This window comes from Pseudorca crassidens, chromosome 15 (genome assembly GCF_039906515.1).
Source record: "Pseudorca crassidens isolate mPseCra1 chromosome 15, mPseCra1.hap1, whole genome shotgun sequence".
Lineage (NCBI taxonomy): Eukaryota > Metazoa > Chordata > Mammalia > Artiodactyla > Delphinidae > Pseudorca > Pseudorca crassidens.
In genome coordinates, this window is record NC_090310.1 from 66,494,119 (window position 1) to 66,512,230 (window position 18,112).

Here is an 18,112-nt window from a genome sequence, read left to right on the forward strand (position 1 = left end):
GCCCGATTCCTCTGGCCTCTGTGTCCGGAGCAAGGGCAGAAGCAGGAGACAAGAGAGGACGTGACTAATCCAGGCGAGAGGTGATGATGGCTCAGTCCACAGCAGTGGTAACATGCAGGTGGTGCGCCAGCTTCTTGATACGTCGTGAAAGTGGCTTCAGTAGGAGCTGCTGATGGCTTGGGTGTAGAGGGTGAGGGAAAGAGAGGCATCAAGGGTGACTGCAGGGCTTGAGCCTGAGTGGCTGGTAGGAGGGGGTTCCATTGACTGCGATGGGGGCAGCTGTGGGGAAGCCGCTTCATAAAGTACTTTCCACGTGCGTTATCCCTTTTAATGCCCTGGCTACTCTCTGCAGTAGGTGTTGAAACTCTCGGACGTTATGTGATTTGCTCAGGATCACTCAGCCAGAATGAGGTGAAGCCAGGACAGGAAGCCAAGTCGCATTATAGCGTTTGGAATTTTGATCCATTCATTCAATCAGCAAACATTTCTGGAGCACCTTCTGTGTGGTAGGCACTGCACTGAGCGTTGACAATGATGACCAATGATGATGGCCCTGCCCTCATGGAGCTCCCAGTCTGATGGAGAAGGCAGTGTCATCTAACGATCATGAAAATGATTTCCTCACATCAGCATGATAAGTAGCGAGGAACTGAGGGAGCCCTAGGAGCCAGTAACTGGGGACTTGGACTGGCTGGAAGGTCAGGGAGGGCTTCCTGGAGGAGGCAAATGTCAAATGCAAAGGCCTCTGGGACAGAGGGTCTGTAGGGGTGTTGGGGGATTCTTGGGAAAATACTCCCTGGTTTCCCAGGCCATAGTGGAAGAACCCCAAGGGAATCACAGGCTCCCAGAGGACAGCTGTCCATTGGGAAGTTGCAGAATCTTTCTTTTAGTGTTGGATTATTCTAACAGCTTTATTGAGATAGAATTCATAGACTGTACAATTCTGGATAGAATTCGTATACTGTACATATACTGTACCCATTTAAAGTGTACCATTCAATGGCTTTTAGTATATTCACAAAGCTGTGCGTCCGTCGCAGCAATCCATTTGAGAACATTTTCATTATCCCAAAAAGAAACCACGAACCCCTTAGCTTTCACCCGCTCCCAGTCCCCCCACCGGCAACCACTCGTCTACTTCCTGTCCCCACAGAGTTCCCTGTTCTGGACGTTTCATATAACTGAAATCATACCCTATGTGGTCCTTTGTGACTGGCTTCTTTCACTTAACATAATGTTCTCGAGGTTCATCCCTGTTGGAAGTCCCTGAATCTCAATCACCATCAGAGCTGACAAGAACCTAAGAGACTGTCTTGTAGGCTTCTCCCACCTGTTGTAAAGTGGGCAGTCGGGAGGAGACTTGCTCCGGTCCCTCAGCAAGGAAGTTGGGCGGACTCCAGGGCAGGTCTTGGGACCCCTTGCCCCACCGCCCTGCACAGGATGCCTCCCTCTGCCGTCACCTCTCTTCCTTCCGCTTTGGGCTCCCACTGATTTTGGCAAAAAGTGACAACTTGATCAGGCACGCATCCTCCCAAGCACTGAGTTTTCACGTACTGGCAATTTTCACACCCCATGGTGCATCTTGGACTCTTTTAAGAATTTGTGTCTGCTAATTCAGAATGTTTTGGAGGTCAGTGTTTTCTTTTCCTTCTGTTTAAACACTTTTCATCCAGACGGTTCTGCCTGTTTTTCTGGGTTGGTGATTTCCCCACCTGGGGAGGCAGGACCACACTGGGGTTAAATACCAGGTCTTAGAATCAGATGCCCTGACTCTTCCTCCGTGCGGGTAATGACTGGAGTTCTCTGAGCCTCAGTTTCTCCTTTTGAAAAATATGGATAACATTGTAGCACTGTGAGGAGAAAATGAGGTCAAAGGAGGTGTAGCTATAGAGAAGTTAGAGATTATGAGGGCTTTCCAGGGCCCTGGTGTAACCAGGAGAAAAAGATGAACCTCCCCCATCATCCACTGCCCCTTTCTCCGTATTCCTACTGTGAACTGACCCCTGGACTTCTTCTCTCCGGGCTGAGGGGGAAAGCCTGAGTTCAGATCCCAGCCCAACCACTTGGATTCTGTGTCCCCAGATCAGGTAGATGACCCCTGTGTCTCTGTTTCTCCACCTGTAGGATGAGAGAACAGGGGCGGGGGCTTCCACTGAGTCCTCCAAAGCAACCAGGAGGCTCCTGGGAGCGGAGGTGTGGAATGGGGGGGGGGGGGCTTCTTCTTCTCCCAGGAGGGCCTGGTTCCTGCTGATTTAAAGATCCAATCAGGGGCTTCCCTGGTGGCGCAGTGGTTGAGAGTCCGCCTGCCGTTGCAGAGGACACGGGATCGTGCCCCCGTCCGGGAAGATCCCACGTGACGTGGATCGGCAAAAAAAATAAAATTAAAATTAAAAAAAAACAAAAACAAAATAAAGATCCAAGCAGAAGCAGCAGCACCTGTTCAGCAGAGGTGGGTGGAGAGGGACCCCTGGCTTTCCTGTGCCTCTCACACGAGACGAGACCTGTGATGTAGGAGGTCGGGGGGTGCTGATGCAGCACCTCCTGCTCTGAGTGCAGGGCACAGGGACCGGGCCTCTTTGAAGGGTCTTTTTCAGGCACATACTCTGTGCCAGGTATTCTACTTGCATTATCTTCTTAATCCTCACAGGAGACCTCAGAGGTGGTTCTCTTATTTCCATTTGACAAGCAGGGAAACTGAGGCTCAGAAAGGGGCAGGTGCCTGCCCAGTGTCGCCGGGAGAGTGAGGGCTCAACTGGGATTCGAACTCGGGACTGTGTGACTCTGGCCCCTTTCCTGACCGCCCCCATTCAGGGAAAAAGAGGGAGAAGCAAGACGGGGAGGATCTGAGCCTTTGGAACCCCAGCTTCCCAGCTGCTGTGGGGATTCTGTGGGTGGTGGGGAAAGCATTGTAAATATGCATGACATGCAAATACCCCTCTGAAAAACAACGTAGGGGCCCTCGTGAGCCGGGATGCCAGAGTGCTTTGGAAAATGTAGTGTTGTACAAACACTTGGGTTTCTATGATGATTGCTCCGTGGTGTCCCCCTCCCCAGCATCCCCAGGGCCAGTCCAGGGGTCTCAGGGTGGAGGGATATCCCCGGCCACCTCCTAATTGACGTTCTCCTTCATTCTTGCAGGCACCCGTGCCTCCCCACTGCCAGGGGCCTGGTGGCCGGAACCTGGTCACTCCAGGTACCGGAGGGCCCCGTCCCACGTTGCTTCCCGCCAGCACCTCTGACCAAGCGCCCGGAGGGATGTGTGTGCCAGCCCTCGGTCCAGCACCCGCTCCCAAGGTGACGCCTGCTGCTTCCCGACTGGTTCCCATTTCCCCTCCGCACGTAGCTCCGGGGTTGGTAAGTAACTGTCTGCAGCCTGGGCACACGGAATCAGGGCCGCTCATCCACAGACCCGTGCTTGGCACAGTTGGGAAGTGTCCAGCCTTCCCACCCAGCGACACCCATGTGCCGGTGAAGGGACCTCAGTGAGAGCTGTTATACGTCTGGGCTCAATTTATAGTTTAACCACTTGCCTCATCCAGTCCTCCCGACAACCCAGAAGTTGAACACAGTGATTGCACCCATTTTACAGAGGAAACAGCCTCAGAGAGGAGAAAGCACCTGCCTGAGGACGCACAGAAAGCCCAGCTCTATCCATCTCAAAGGCCAGCTCTTACCACACCCAAGGGGCTGGGGGGTTGGTGACACGGGCTCAGAAAGGGAAGGGGAACGTCGGGCTGAGCCGGAAGCCGTGGAGCCTATGAGACCCCGGGGGCGGGGGCTGAGGTGAGGCCATCAGAGTTCCTGAATCTTGGGGAGCCCTGTTGTTCCTGCCCCTCCAGCTTGTTCCACTGGCAACCCTCCAGTCCCCAGCATGCCTGACCCCAACATGGATGAGGGGTCCGGCCCTGCAGCATCTCTGGTCATCCTTCCCACAGCAAGGATCCCAACAGGGTGCCCCAACTCAGCGCCGGCCACAGCGCCGGGCACCACTTTCCTGCATCTTATTCTCCTACCACCTCCCCAGGTTGTGCAGGTGCGACTAGTTCATAGTTGAGGAAACCGAGGCTCAAAGGAGCTCATGGGGGGATTTCCCTGGTGGTCCAGTGGTAAAGAATCCACCTTCCAATGCAGGGGACGCAGGTTCCTGGTCGGGGAACTAAGTAAGACCCCACATGCCGCGGGAGAACTGAGCCTGCGCACCACAACCACTGAGCTGGCACGCCTCAACTAGAGAGCCCACGTGCCGCAAACTACAAAGCCCTTGCGCTCTGGAACCCGCACACCACAACTAGAGAGAAGCCCATGCGCCGCCAACGAAGTTCCCACGTGCCACAACTAAGACCCGACACAGCCAAAAAAAAAGAGGGAGCTCAAGGGGCTCGCCCACGGTCACCCAGCCACCACTCAGCGCTACACGGGGTTGTCGGTTTAAGATCTACCTCCTAGTCTGGCGTCAGCAACCCAAGGGTCAGGAAACATTGCTTCATTCCCTACCGGACAGCCAGCAGCTGTGCCTGGCACGTAGTTGGTATACGTGGGAGGAAGGAGAAAGGGAGAGGAGGAAGGCGCTCTCACCTCCCTCCACCCAGACGCTAGCAGGACCCAAGAGCCCACTGGCCTTTCGGCCAGCCTCTGGTCCCTGCTGACCCGAGAGAGCTGGCAGTCCACTCAAGCCTTCAGCAAGGCGGCCAGCCCCTCTGGTCCCCATTCTCTCATCTGCCAACAGCTGATCAACCTCCCTAATGGGATGGTTATGAGAAGGGAAAAGACTCGTAAATATGGATAGTGTACCAATGCCACAGGATAATAAAAACCCGGGAAGTTCGCTGTAGATAATGTATATAGAAGTGCTTCTTCAGGAACAAGGGCTGCACGCTCGTCTGGTGCCCCCTTCTTAGTACTAATAACTGTGAAAGGGGCCCTAGTAATTAGCTGCCCCCCGGCCCAGCTCCCCCAATCTGGCCTGGGCTGTTGTAGTGGCTACACACAGCTGTTACATTTGGCGGAGCAGCTGTCCTAGGAAAAGACGTGATAAGGCCACCTGGTCTGAGAGCTGTGTCTGTGGGATTTAATCATATGCAGATACTCCTGGTGCTGCCCTAGGCCCTGCATGCCCTCCCTAGGGACTAAGTATGTGAGAGGAGCAACCTGAATGACAGCGGCCGTTTCGTGAGCAGTTACTATGTGCCTGGCATTGTGCTAATGCTTCATTTTCTTCATCATCTCAGTTAAGCTCCTAGTGACCCTGTGGGAGGTCGATGGGAAGACCGAGGCATGGACCTGGGGGAGAGGGCTCACCCGGCAACACTCTGGTCCTTCCAGAAAATTACCACCATTCTCTGCCCACCTCCCTGCCCCACCCCGCACCAGCCAGGCCTGGCCGGAGGGGCAGGAGCGTGGCCTCCAAGAACACAGCATAGCTGGCAGCCCCTGGCATGTGTGGCCCAGTGACGGAGAACGGGATTCCTTGGCACAAGCTGGGAGCGCAGCCGTCAGCACTGCGCCGAAAGATGGAGGACCGGGCGGCAGCGAGGGAGGTGTTACTGCTGCTGTTTTGCTAACGAGCTGGTTATTTAAAGAACAGCCCAAGTCGAAGCTGGGAAATTGGATGGGGAGTCTCCGTGCCCAGGGCAGAGGCAGCCAGGGGTCCGGGAGGCTGGCTGGGTAGGGACAGAGTGGCCATACATTCTTTCTTTTCATTTGCTTTCTATTATTAATAATGGTAACAGCACTATAAAAGTCTGGAAAAGGATTACCTTTGTGAAGAAAAGAGGATATAAGGATTGAGAGTGGGGCAGGAGGGGTTCCTGAGGGGTAAGCGGTGTTCTATTCATTGACCCAGGTGGTTTTGTGATCATTTATTGCAGTAAACATTTTTGTTTTGTGTACTTTTCTCTATGAATTAGGTTTCACAGTAGAAAGGCTAAAGAGCAATGCTAACAGTAATAGTTAATACTTCTTGAGCACTTAACTAAATGCCAGGCTCTTTGCAAAACATTTTACCTTATTTCATTGAATTCTCACAGAGTCTATTATTCTACCCATTTTACAGAGGAGGAAAGTGAGGCTTAGAGGGGTAGAGTTATTTATCATGTTGTCGAAGAGCTCTCAGGTGGGAGAGATGGGATGAGAAACAGGACAGACTGACTCAGGCCGGCATCACTGTCCCATGTTCGAGATTGGGGGCCAGGAAGTTCCCCCCAAAGGGCAGGGGATCCTCCATTTGTCCCTCAGATGTGGATCGGTGCCATTGCGTTCTTAAGGCTTGGGAGGCCAGGCAGTTGTCTGTGGCCGTAGGCAACACATGAGGCATCTGAGAGTGTGACAAGGGGTCAGAGCAGAGCATTTAGCCATCTAATGTGTTGACGGATAGGAATGGGACCTCCCTAGGGACAGGCTAGGGGAGGAGGCCAGGGCTCACCCAGGAATCACTCAAGGTAAAAAGAGATCATCCAGGTGAGACAGGGTCAGACCCAACCTCTGAACTAACTATACGTGGGGCCGACCTGCCATTTCCTGAGGACCCACTGTGTTCTAAATATGTCCATTATCTTCCTCAGTCTTTAGAACAACCCCGAGAGGTCAGTGGTATTGGCCCCATTTTATAGATGAAGGTACTGAGGCCTCCAGAGAGGAGATGACTGGCCCAAGTCCACACAGCCAGTGATGGGTGGAGCTGCTCCACCAGCTCTGCTGTCTCCAGGGCCCTGTGTCCTGTGTGTACAGCAAGCACTGCTCGGGGCTGGGGTCCCGGCCCGGCAGGCACGTGGCACGGAAGCTCCAAGCAGCCCATGACTGGAGTCAAGTTCTAAGGCAGACCTGTGGGTCCCCAAACTTGTGCTGGGAACATGGCCTGGAGGGTGGCACGGCAGAGGGTATCTCCAAGCCCCAAAGCAGAGGCGCCTGCTCTGCAGACGGCACCAGCCCCAGAGGCGTTCCTGCATTCCCGGAACATTTACTGAGCACCAGTCCCTGCTAGTCTGTGCCCCTTGCAGAGCACACAGCCTTAGGGAGGGACAGATATTATACAAACACCCCAGCAGATAAACTGATTACGCAGCGACTCCATCGATGCTTCGAAGGAAATTAATGGTGACGTGATAAAGATGAAGGGGGAAGGGGGCCTGAGTGACACAGAACAGCATCAGAGGGTGGCTGTGGTGCTTTACTGAGTAAAACAGTCCCATTGTTGCATCACTGGTGGCGGCTGCTTTCACCGCGGTGACCTCCAGAGGTGACACCTACCTGCTGCGCACTTGTCACGTCCTGCCTGGACCCTCAGTGGGTCCCAACCGGTCCCCCAGACTCGCCTTTGCCCTCGTTACTGAGAGTCAGACCCAGTTGGGGATGAGGCCCAGGGAGGAGGGCAGCTTAACGGGGTGCACATGGCTGGCTGGACCCCGGGCCAGCACCACCCCCCGCCCCCATCCCCAAGCCCCAGCTACATTCCCATCAACTCACTTGCGTCTTCCAATAAGCACTCTCGCCAGAGACACTGCTATGGAGACACCCTGGATTTGCTTTTTTTGATAACCGTTTATACCCTGCCTGGGAAGACAGATGCTACCTTACAGACACTCAGAAAATCTTAAATATTTGGCAGAGAAACTTATACTGGTGAAGTCAAACTCTTGCAGTCACGGAATCTTAGCCATAAATAATCCAGCAAGAGCAAACATACGCGTTTTACAAGTAGGTTCACTGCACCTTTCCTGAAGACAGTGATAAATTAGAAACTACCCAATTATCTATCAGCAAGAGATGGTTAAATAAATTACGGTCCAGCCAGACAATGGTGTTCTCAGCGGCAGTGGAGACAGTGCCGTAGATATATTCTTGTTGACATGGAAACATGTCCGTGGTGCATTGTTGAGGGGAAAATAGGAGGTTATAAAATGGTGTATGTTGTATGATCTCATTTTTCTTAGGAAATGTATATATAAATATATGCGTGCTCCTGCCCAGAAGGACAACCATTATACTGTTCGTAGCATTTTCCTCTGGGTGTGAGATATGGACAAGCTCTATTTTTATTTTTGCTTGTATCATTCAGGTACTTTTCAGGTACAAGTGACAGAAAACCCAACCCAGACTGGTTGAAACAAAAATGGAATTGATTGGCTCGTGAATGTGAAGTCCAGAGGCAAGTCCAGCTTTAGGCTCAGCTGGATCCAGGGGCTCAGACCTTGTCACCAGGACCTGATTTTTTTTCTACCACTGTTTTTTTAAAACATTTATTATTATTATTATTATTATTATTATTATTATTTTGGGCACACCATGCAGCATGCGGGATCTTAGTTCCCCGACCAGGGATCAAACCCATGCCCCCTGCAGTGGAAGCACGGAGTCTTAACCACTGGACCGCCAGGGAAGTCCCCACGACCTGATTTTTATTATTTTTTTTAAACACACTTTTTTTTTTTCTATTTTTATGTATTTATTTTATTTTATTTTTGGCTGCGTCGGGTTTTAGTTGCGGCACGCGGGATCTTTGTTGTGGCATGCGGGATCTTTCGTTGCAGTGTGCAGGCTCCAGAGCGCGTGGGCTCTGTAGTTTGCGGCACACGGGCTCTCTAGTTGAGGCATGCGGGCTCAGTAGCTGTGGCGCGCAGGCTCCATAGTTGTGGCACGCGGGCTCAGTAGCTGTGGTGCGTGGGCTTAGTTGCCCCATGCACGGCATGTGGGATCTTAGTTCCCGGACCAGGAATCGAACCCGAGTCCCCTGCATTGGAAGGAGGATTCTTAACCACCGGACCACCAGGGAAGTCCCCCCAGGACCTGATTTTTAGTCACCATTTCTCAGCTCTGCTTTCTCTGGGTTGTTCCTATGTTCTCATAGGGCTTTCTCATACAGGTGATAAGATGCCTGTCCAGAGGAACATGCAAGACTTCTTCCCAGATAGCTCAGACACAAGTCCCAGAACAGAGTCCTGGCATTGATTGGTCAAATTTATGGACACGCCCATTCCTTAATCAAGTGCTCTGATTGACAGCCTGGGCCTATGTACCACCCCACAGCTGGAGGTGGAGTTGACACCCAGAACTTTACCAGTGGAGAGTGGGGAAGAGTAGCTTCCCCAAAGAAAATATAGGGCTCTGGCCTAAAGTAGACCCAACAATAGCCAAACACAGCAAATTCCCCCTCCTGTACTTATCTGAATTTCCCAAGATGTATAACTTTCAGATCAGAAAAAAACAATACAACTATTGAAAGGAGTCCTGATCCCAGACCTTACCATCAGAAGCTCCCTGAGGCAGCTTTAGACTCTTGGAATCAGAATGTCAGAATCTCTGAAGTGCCAGTTCGGCTCAGGAGACATCGGCTCTCTCTGTGTCAGAGTCCACTCTGGGCCCAAGGGGCGGCGGGGGAGGGGAGCCGTCCTGGCCTCCAAAGGTCTTGTAGTCTTCGGAGGAGTGAGAGGAGCCCACGGATGATTCATCTGGAATGTGGGTGTGCACACCGGGGCTGAGGGAACACAAGAGCTAGCATGGGAGCAAAGAAGGCTTCCTGGAGGAGGTGACACCTAAGCTGAGTAGCCAAGAATACAGGAAGAACATTGTAGGTGGAAGAAACAATGAGGCACATAGAGGCACATGTGGTGGGAGAACAACCAGTGGATGAGCAGCAGCAGGCCCTGATCACAGGGGCTTTGAATGCCGGGATAGAGCTTGGCCTTGATCCTGAAGGCAGTGGGGAGTCTTTGAAGGATGTTGTGGAAGGAGGAAAGTGTCAGCAAGCTCAGTCTGGCTGGTGCTGAGAGTACAGCCGTGGAGGGGTCAGGTTGAGGCTCCATGTGGGGAAGGAGAGAAGAGACCCAGTGGCCCCTTAAGAGGGGGCCTTAGATATCTACTGGTCTAAATTCCTCCCCACCCTGGGTCAGAATTCCTGTCCCGATGTATCCAGCCACTGCTTGCATACCCCCAGAGATGGGGAGCTCACTCTCTGTTCCCTCCACCTCTAGTTAGAAAACCCCTGCACAGGATCAAGTCCACAATCCTGCCATTGCCTGAGGCACACCCGGAACACTGCCCACCCACCTGCCACTGAGGTCTTTCTCCCGAATGACCTGCTGGGAGGGCTGCCAGGGGCCTGCATTTTCAGGCCAGAGGGTTCCAAAGCCATGGAGCCCTGAGTGTCTGCACAGCCTGCTGGGAGCTTGAAGAGGGACAGGCAGAAAGTGTCACATCAGCCCAACAGCAGAGCAGTGTTTAGGCCTTTGGACACACATCTGCCTCAGCAGTTCTCCAAATGCCCTTTGCATTTTACAAACAAGAAACTGGGCTCAGAGAGGCCAAGCCACTTATACAAAAACACAGAGCAAGTTAGAGGCAGGTCTGGGACATGGACCTAGTCTCTTCCACCCCTGCCCCCTCCAGGGCCCTCCTATCATCCTTCAGGTGAGCCCTGGTTACTTCATCTACTTGGACAGCTTTTTTCTTGGAAGCTCCAGCTACCTCAGATCGTCCCCTGATACCCTTCTACATTCAGAGGCAGCCAGCAAAGTCTTCATTCACCAAAATTTTTGTGTCTGTTTATTTTGACAGCAGCATTTTTTGTCCCCGATACATCAGAGCTGTGATACACGTGAGCCATGTTTTATGGGTCGTCTCTAATACTTCATTGCGTCCCACGGTCCCCATTTAATCGTTCTCTCTCACACTCCACAGATATTTATTAGCACCTGCCATGTGCCAGGCGCTGTACTAGACAGCAGGCTACAAAGATGCATTAGAGCAGACCCTGCCTGGGCGGGGGGAGTTCACAGTTCAGACGAGGAGAGAGATGCCTCCATCACCGATGGCAGGTGACACATGGCAGGTCAGAGGGAGGTGCTGATCACTTGGGGATCTCTGGGGCCAGAGCAATTGATTCTGTCCCTCTGAGCAGAGTCTTGAAGGATGAATAGGGGTTCTTCATGAGAAACAACTGGGAAGGTTACATCAGGTAGAGGAACTGGGCTACACAAAGATCTCGCCTGCTTTCTGCTAAGTGTTTAGGCCACCGGGCATGAGGGGTTGGGGGGAGAAAGGGCTGGAGAGGTCAGCCCAGGCCAAAGCTTGGAAGGCCTCAACTGTTGGGCCAGGGAGTTTGCATTTGATCCTTGGAGTAGAAGGGAGCCAAGGGCAGAGCAGGCTTGGGTGTTAGAAAAGCCGGCACATTGGGCTGGTGACAGTTGGGGGTGACAAGAGGCAGGGCAGGACCATGGGAATGGCTCAGAAGGGCGCTTAGCAAGGAGGTTTAAAAGGACTTGGGGGCTTCCCTGGTGGCGCAGTGGTTGGGGGTCCGCCTGCCGATGCAGGGGACGCGAGTCCGTGACCTGGTCTGGGAGGATCCCGCATGCCGTGGAGCGGCTGGGCCTGTGAGCCGTGGCCGCTGGGCCTGCGCGTCCGGAGCCTGTGCTCGGCGGGGGGGGGGGCCACAGCAGTGGGAGGCCCGTGTGCCGCAGGAAGAGAAAAAAAAAAAAGGACTTGGGGACTTAGTGGGTGCTGCAGAAGGGGAGAGGGAGGGTTGAGTTTGATCCTGGGAGGGGGGTGGTGTGGGCTCGGGGGCCCTGTGGACCAGATTTGAGGGAAATCCTGGCGAAGCCTGGCTCAGTGTCAGTGAGAGGGTCCCCAGGTGGGGCCAGCAGGGACCTCTTCCGCTTTCATGAGACTTAGAGCAGCAGTCCAGTGAGGCCTCCAGGATCCCCATGTCCCCGCTGAATGACTGAGGTAAGTCCCTTCCCCCCATGGAGCCTCATTTTGCTTCTCTGTAAAATGGGTGATGATAGTACCTCCCCAGGAATTACGGGAAGGGTCAGGCTTTGCAGAGAACCTGGCACACATTAAGTGCTGGGGGCTGCTCAGGTTATCATGGTCATGGGTGTAGAGGTGGGCAAGGGAACTAGGGTGTGTCACCTGCAGAGGGGAAACCAGAGACCTTGAGGGGGCCTTGCTCCCTGCCTTTCTCTCTCTGTGGGGGAAGGCAGGGGTCTTCCAGACCCTTGGGTCTGGCACTCCAGGGAAGGAGATTCCAGCTAAGGCTAGGAAAACCATTTGGATACAAAGAATTCTCTGCAGATGGGCTAACTTGGTGATAATGAACTCCCCATCACTGGGACTATTCAAGCATCAGCTGCATCACAACTTGACCAAAATGTCTATAGAGTATTTGTAATTCTGCTGAGAATCTGGAAGGTCTTTCTGGTCCCGAGAGTCTTTGACTTCATGTTTTTTCTTCTCTGAGCCTCAGTTTTCTCATCTGTAATATAGGGAGAGTAGCAGCCCCTGTCTTCGAGTTGATTGTAAAGTTTAAGTGAAATCATCCAAATAAAGCGCCTAACCCAGATTTGGCAGAGCAAGTGCTCTGTGCGTGGTTTTCATCATTGTTGATGTTTTACTAAATTCCTGGGTGTGTCACTTCCATCTGAGGACCTCAACTTGCTGTATGTGGGTCAGATGCTCGTGCCAGCCAAGCTTTCAGGACCCAGTCTCTGGCCTTCTCCTTGCCACTGTCTCTGTCTCCAGCTCCTCCCCTCCCCCCACCCCCCTGGAGGTGGTAGGAATTCCAGACCCTTCTGGGCCCCTTTTAGTTCCTGCTTGAGCGAGAGTTGGCAGGTTGGGGCGGCGGGCGCCATCCGCCTCCCATATGCTTCCTGCTACTTAGAGGAAAACTCTCCCCACGTTCCTGCAACCACACGGGCTGACATTTCCAGACAGACGCTGGAATCAGCTCTTCGGGGGACTGGCAGATAAATTTGGCTGTGGCTGTTGGGAAAATCTTCAGCCTTACCGGGGAGGTGGAGCCCAGGCTCACTGACTTCCGTCCACCCCACGTCTCTTCTGGCCTGGCCCTTGGTGGGGGCTAGAGCACTGTTCTACAGCCTTGCAGATTAGGGTAAGTCTTACCAGCCCAGCTCTCCCCCTGGAGAGCCCCAGGTCAGGAAGGGTGGCTTCCAGCTTTGCATTCAGAGGCAGCAATAGTTTGCAAGTGGAAGCCGTGCATCCTCCCTTACGCCGCCGAGGCCCCTGGGTGTGGCCAGATCAGCCTCGCAGAGGAGCAGGTTTTGGTTTAGAGAGACCCGAACTCAAGACTACTTAGGGGCTTCCCTGGCGGTCCAGTGGTTAAGACTCTGTGCTTCTGCTGCAGGGGGCACGGGTTTGATCCCTGATCGGGGAACTAAGATCTGCATGCCTTGCAGTGTGGCCAAAAAAAAAAAAAAGAAAGAAAGAAAAAGAAGACTACTTATGTGTCTGTGACCTTGGACAGGTGGCTCCACCTCTCTGAACCTCTTTTTCTTCATCTGTAAAATGCGGATAATAATAGCATCTGTCTGAGTAGAAGCCCTTAGGATGGTGTCAGACTCGTGCTAAGTGCTCAACAAATACTCACTGCTGTCATCATCGTCATTATCGTCATCGTCGTCATTATTATTTGGTCTAGAGCAGCGCCTGGCACATAGTAGAGGCTTAGTAAACATTGCTGTTTTTTTCTCTTCTTCTTTCTTACAGTGGCAGCTACCTAGGGAATATCGGAGCGTTTCAAAATGAGCTCCAATAGTGGTGACCAGAGGCAGAAATGCAAGAAAAGGAACATACAGAGGCTGCCACATCCAGGGTAGAGTGTAGGTGGCCAGACACTCCAGCACGTATGCACATACACACACAAACACACACGCACGCACACACGCTCTCTGTCCCAAAGTTTCATTCACCCCCGCTGGAGTCTGGAATGCCCATCTGCTTGAATTCTGTTGGTGCTGAGATATAAGCAACATCCTGAGGACATGAGACACAGAACAGCTTGGTTTTGATGGACGGAAGGGAGAGGAAGGCCTGGCTGGAGGCGGAGTTGGGGGGAAGCTCTGGGCATTGACAGCAATAGGAGGGTTCAGGAAGCCTGAGTAGTGCTGTTCGGCTGGAGTAGAAAGGGGGAGGCGGGAAGGCGTGGGAAGCAAGTCTGAGCTCCATTCAGCACCTCCTGATTGAGCCTGAGTACTGGGCCTCATGCCAGGCATGGGGAAACGGGTCGAAAAGATGGACCTGCTTCCTGCCCTCAAGAAGCTCTGGTTCTCCTGGGGATGGGGGGAGGTTGTAGATGGCAAACAGCAAACTAACAAGATTGTAGGTTGTGCTCAAATTGACCAAGGGGCTGAGAGAGGAGGTGGCATGGGCTGGTGGTGGTGGGTACCTACTCGAGGCAGGGTGGGCAGAGGGGGCCTCTCTGTGATCTGAAGTTGGAGCTGACCCTGCAAATGCTGGTCAGGGTAAAAGGACAGGGGGCAGACGGAGTGTAGGGAAGGAGGCAGGAGCTGGATCCTGGAGGCCTTGGATACCAGGTCCAGTCAGAACTGCTCTTGCGGACGGTCATTCTGGTGGCGGGTGCAGGAGCCCGGTAGGGAAGAGATGGAAACCAGGACACGCGTTTGCAAAGACTGATTGACAGCCCGCTGTGCACACTGTTCTGGGCCAGGTAGAAGTGGGTGAGCAGAGAGGAGGGAGAGAGCAGTTCACTGGGGTCAGGAGATTAGCAGAATCCTGGGACTTGAGACAGGACCGTTTGCAAGGGAGGATCTGCACCTGGGTGTACTTGAGAGGTGAAGTCAGGTGAGAGAGGAGACATGGGGGAACTTAAAGCCAGACACCAGAGTGGTCAGGAAGAATCTTAGAGGAGAGCCAAGTGCTAGGTGTGGGGTGTCAGGCCTGGGACTGACAGCATACAGGTGAGGGAGTGGGCACAGGCTGAGGCACTTACCTGCACTAGACCTAGAGGCCGATTCCAGATCTGTTTACCTGCTGTGTGACTTCAGGAAAATCACTTGGCTTCTCTGAGCCTCACTTGTTATAATACTGAATCAATTGGAATTGAATTTGGCTGCATTTAACAGAAGAAAAAAAGAAAATAACGGTGATACAAACACCCAGGAGATTATTCTCATGTAACAAGGATCCCAGGGGCAGGCCGGGGCCAGTGCAGCATGTCAAGCAAGTGGTCAAGGGCCCAGGCCTCTGTCATCCTTAGTGTGTGTCTTTTGTTCTCATGGCTGCTCCACCTCCAGATGCGTCTGAATTCCAGGTGGAACAAAGGAAATAAAGACTGCATGCTTTCTGAATCTACCCTTCTTAAAATCTGGAAAACAATCGATTTCCTAGAAGCCCCACTCAGTGGACTTTTGACTACATCTCATTTATCAGATGTGGTCACATGGCCATCCTTGCTGCAAGGGCAGCTGGTGAAGTGAATATTTCTAACTGGACACTTCTGCTAATTAGGCAAAAAGAAACAACGGCTAGCAGGATCCACTTTAAAGTGCCCACCTCACAGAGGCTGTTGGGAAGATTCTGCGAGATTATTAATGTGTATAAAATATTTAGCACCTGGAATAGAGCACCCTCTCAGTATATGGTGGCTTCCTTTATTATACTGCCCTACTGTATTCATTCACTCATTCATTGATTCAGCAAGCATATATTGTATTCTGGGCACCGTATACAGTCCTGGAGACATGACAGGGACAATGTTTGCCCTTTCCACAAAGAGTAGGGAAAACAGGCAAGGAAACAGGCAGATTCACTCCAGTCCAATCAGTGTCACAGGAGGATCGGAATGTCCATTTACTTATGTCTGTTTTTTCTTACGGCTGTGGTCCCACCACCTAGAACAGTGCCTGACACACATTAAGCACTTAATAAAGAGTTCTGAATGAATGAAATAATTTAAGAACTACTCATTAGGGGCCTACTGTGTGCAAGGCTCTTTGGACTGGATAGAGAAAGCGGGTGACACATCGCCCCTCCCCGCAGAAGAAGTGGGGAAAGAAAATTGCTGCAGGCCAGGCCTTGAGGTGGGTGCTGGGGACCTAGCAGTGAACGAGAGTGTTGTGGCTCCTGCCTCCATTGAGCCCACAGTCTAGGCTCAAGAGCACTGGAGAAGGAGTCTGGAGTCCTGAGATCACATCTGTTCGTGTATCCTGGAGTAAGTCCCGTCCCCTCCTTGGGCCACAGTGTCCTCATCTGTATGGCAAGCGTGAGGGGCCCTCTGTGGGATCTCAGTGATGCTGGGCATGTAGGCAATACGTAGGCAGGTGGGCTAGTGCCAGCTTGCCGTGTTAGGAGAGGGTGGGGAGGGGACTGCATCTGAGCCCCTTGAAATCTGCTGGGGGCCTGAGAGGGCAAGGGGTTTGGGTTCTGCTCCCATCTTCCCCTGCTCCAGTATCTGGGCCCAGCAGCTTGACAACAGCCAAGTGGCTGGGCATGGAGCGTCCAACATTGTATGTGGACAGGTAGCAAATGGGCTGTGCTGGGTCCCGCAGGTGAGAAGTATGACTGTAGTTATCAGAGATCTCCTGGAGGCAGGGGGAAGCAGCCTGGAGTTGGAGGGTGGAGATCTGGTTCTGTCATTTGGTTGGTTATGTGACCTTCGGCAGATTTCTTGACCACTTTGAGCCTTGGTTTCCTTAACAAAATAGATATAATAATCCTTGCCTTTCCTGCCTCTGATGACCTTGACCCAGCACCTGGCATGTAGTAGGCGCTCAATATTGGTAGTGATCATCGTTACCATCGTTATATTTTCCTTCTTGGGAAGGGGGAATGGACATTTACTAAGCCCCCATTGTACGCCAGGCTCAGTGTTGGACACACCACCTCATTTTGTCACAACTCTGAGAAGGTGGCCTTCTTCCTGTTTATCAGAGGAGGGCACTGGTATTCTTCTGTGGCCTCATCTTCCCCTTCTGCTGTCTCAGAAGGACTGAGTTTCTGGCTTTTCTTGAGTCCCTGCTGAACTGAAACTCTGCAGATCTTTGAAGAAGGGCCCGAGGCAGCCCATGATGCTTGCTCTGAGACCATGTAGGTAGCCTATGAGGTCAGGGATGGAGGTGGGTAGGGCAGGAATCTAGCCCTCATCAAATGGACAAGGAGCCTATAGAAGGTGGCCTCAGAGATGAGTGATGGAGTGGGATCCACTCCACTCAGAAGTGCTTTTCCTCTTTATTCAGTATCTTGAGAGTAGAGCAACGAGCCCAGCCCTTGAGATGAGGTGGCAATGGGCCTGGCCCTTGCTGCCACCCTTGGCCATGACACTCTGCCTGGTGGCCATCACTACTTGTGTCTGAAATTAGGCCAGGAGTGAAAAAAAGGAAAGGCTTGGGAGGCTCTCCTGGCCTAGGAAGATGGATTTTCCCAGCCGAATACCCCTAGAAAGCCTTCCTGAGGTACCCCAATCACTGGGTGAGAAACAGGAAAACAGGCCGTTGGCATAGATGACTACAAATGGAAATAGAAAAAGAAGTAGCCTGTTCTGGGCCTTACAAATTCCAGAGCAGATAACAAGCTGGAAAACAGAGGCTTTCATTGCCCCCCCCAGCATGGGTGGTGGGGATTTTGTCACCGACCTTGGCACTGGGCTGTTTGGAGTGCATACGATATGGTTGCCTTGTCCCTGACATGGATGGCAGGAGTGTTGTCCGTGGTGCTGAAGAGAGGGTTTGGCCCTGTCGCAGTGTTTGGGGATGCTGTCCATGGTTCTGTCTTCAGAGAGTTCTCATGAATCATTTCCAGGACTGGTTTTCTGGGAACCCAGTTGGGACATCAGAGGCTTTGGCCTTGGCATTGATAAAATCCAAGCAGTATCTGCGGTAGGATTCGGGACCATGTTACTGTCTACCAAGCACTCTTTTAAGAACTTAAACGTATTACGCTGTTTTATTTCTAAACATCAAACTGCAGGAAAGGTACTAATATGTATCCCCATTTTAGATGTGAGCTAACTGAATCCTAGAGAATTTAAGTGAACTGAGGACTCTGTCTCTCTCTAGCCTCTGTTTCCTCAGTCATAATAGGAAGGTTGTTGGTAGCACTACACAAGCTAATGGGTGGGGCTGGACTTTGTAAACTGATGAGTGGATGGGGTGACCTTAGTCTTACACACAGAGGAAGGCAAGAAGGGATTGTTAAGTATATGCTTTTAGAATCTTATGGGGTTTCCTTAAAGGTGTGAGATTGGAGCCAGATCTGAAAGAGGGTGTGAGGGGCTCAGGGATTGTATGGAAAAGAAGGGGATGCCCATTTACTGAGCACCTACTACGTGCCAGGCCCTGTGCTGGGCACTTGACAAACCCCCACAAGC

General features: G+C 52.3%; 1 protein-coding gene across 10 annotated transcripts in view; it reads left to right on the top strand.

Moving 5' to 3' along the window:
• Positions 1-18,112, top strand: part of DLGAP4 (DLG associated protein 4) — a 202,486-nt gene that overhangs the window by 56,536 nt on the left and 127,838 nt on the right. For all 10 annotated transcript variants that reach the window (XR_010935248.1, XR_010935249.1, XM_067708038.1 and 7 more), the window contains exon 2: positions 3,139-3,354. The gene's annotated coding sequence lies outside the window, so the exon portion shown is untranslated. The remainder of the gene's footprint in view (positions 1-3,138; positions 3,355-18,112) is intronic.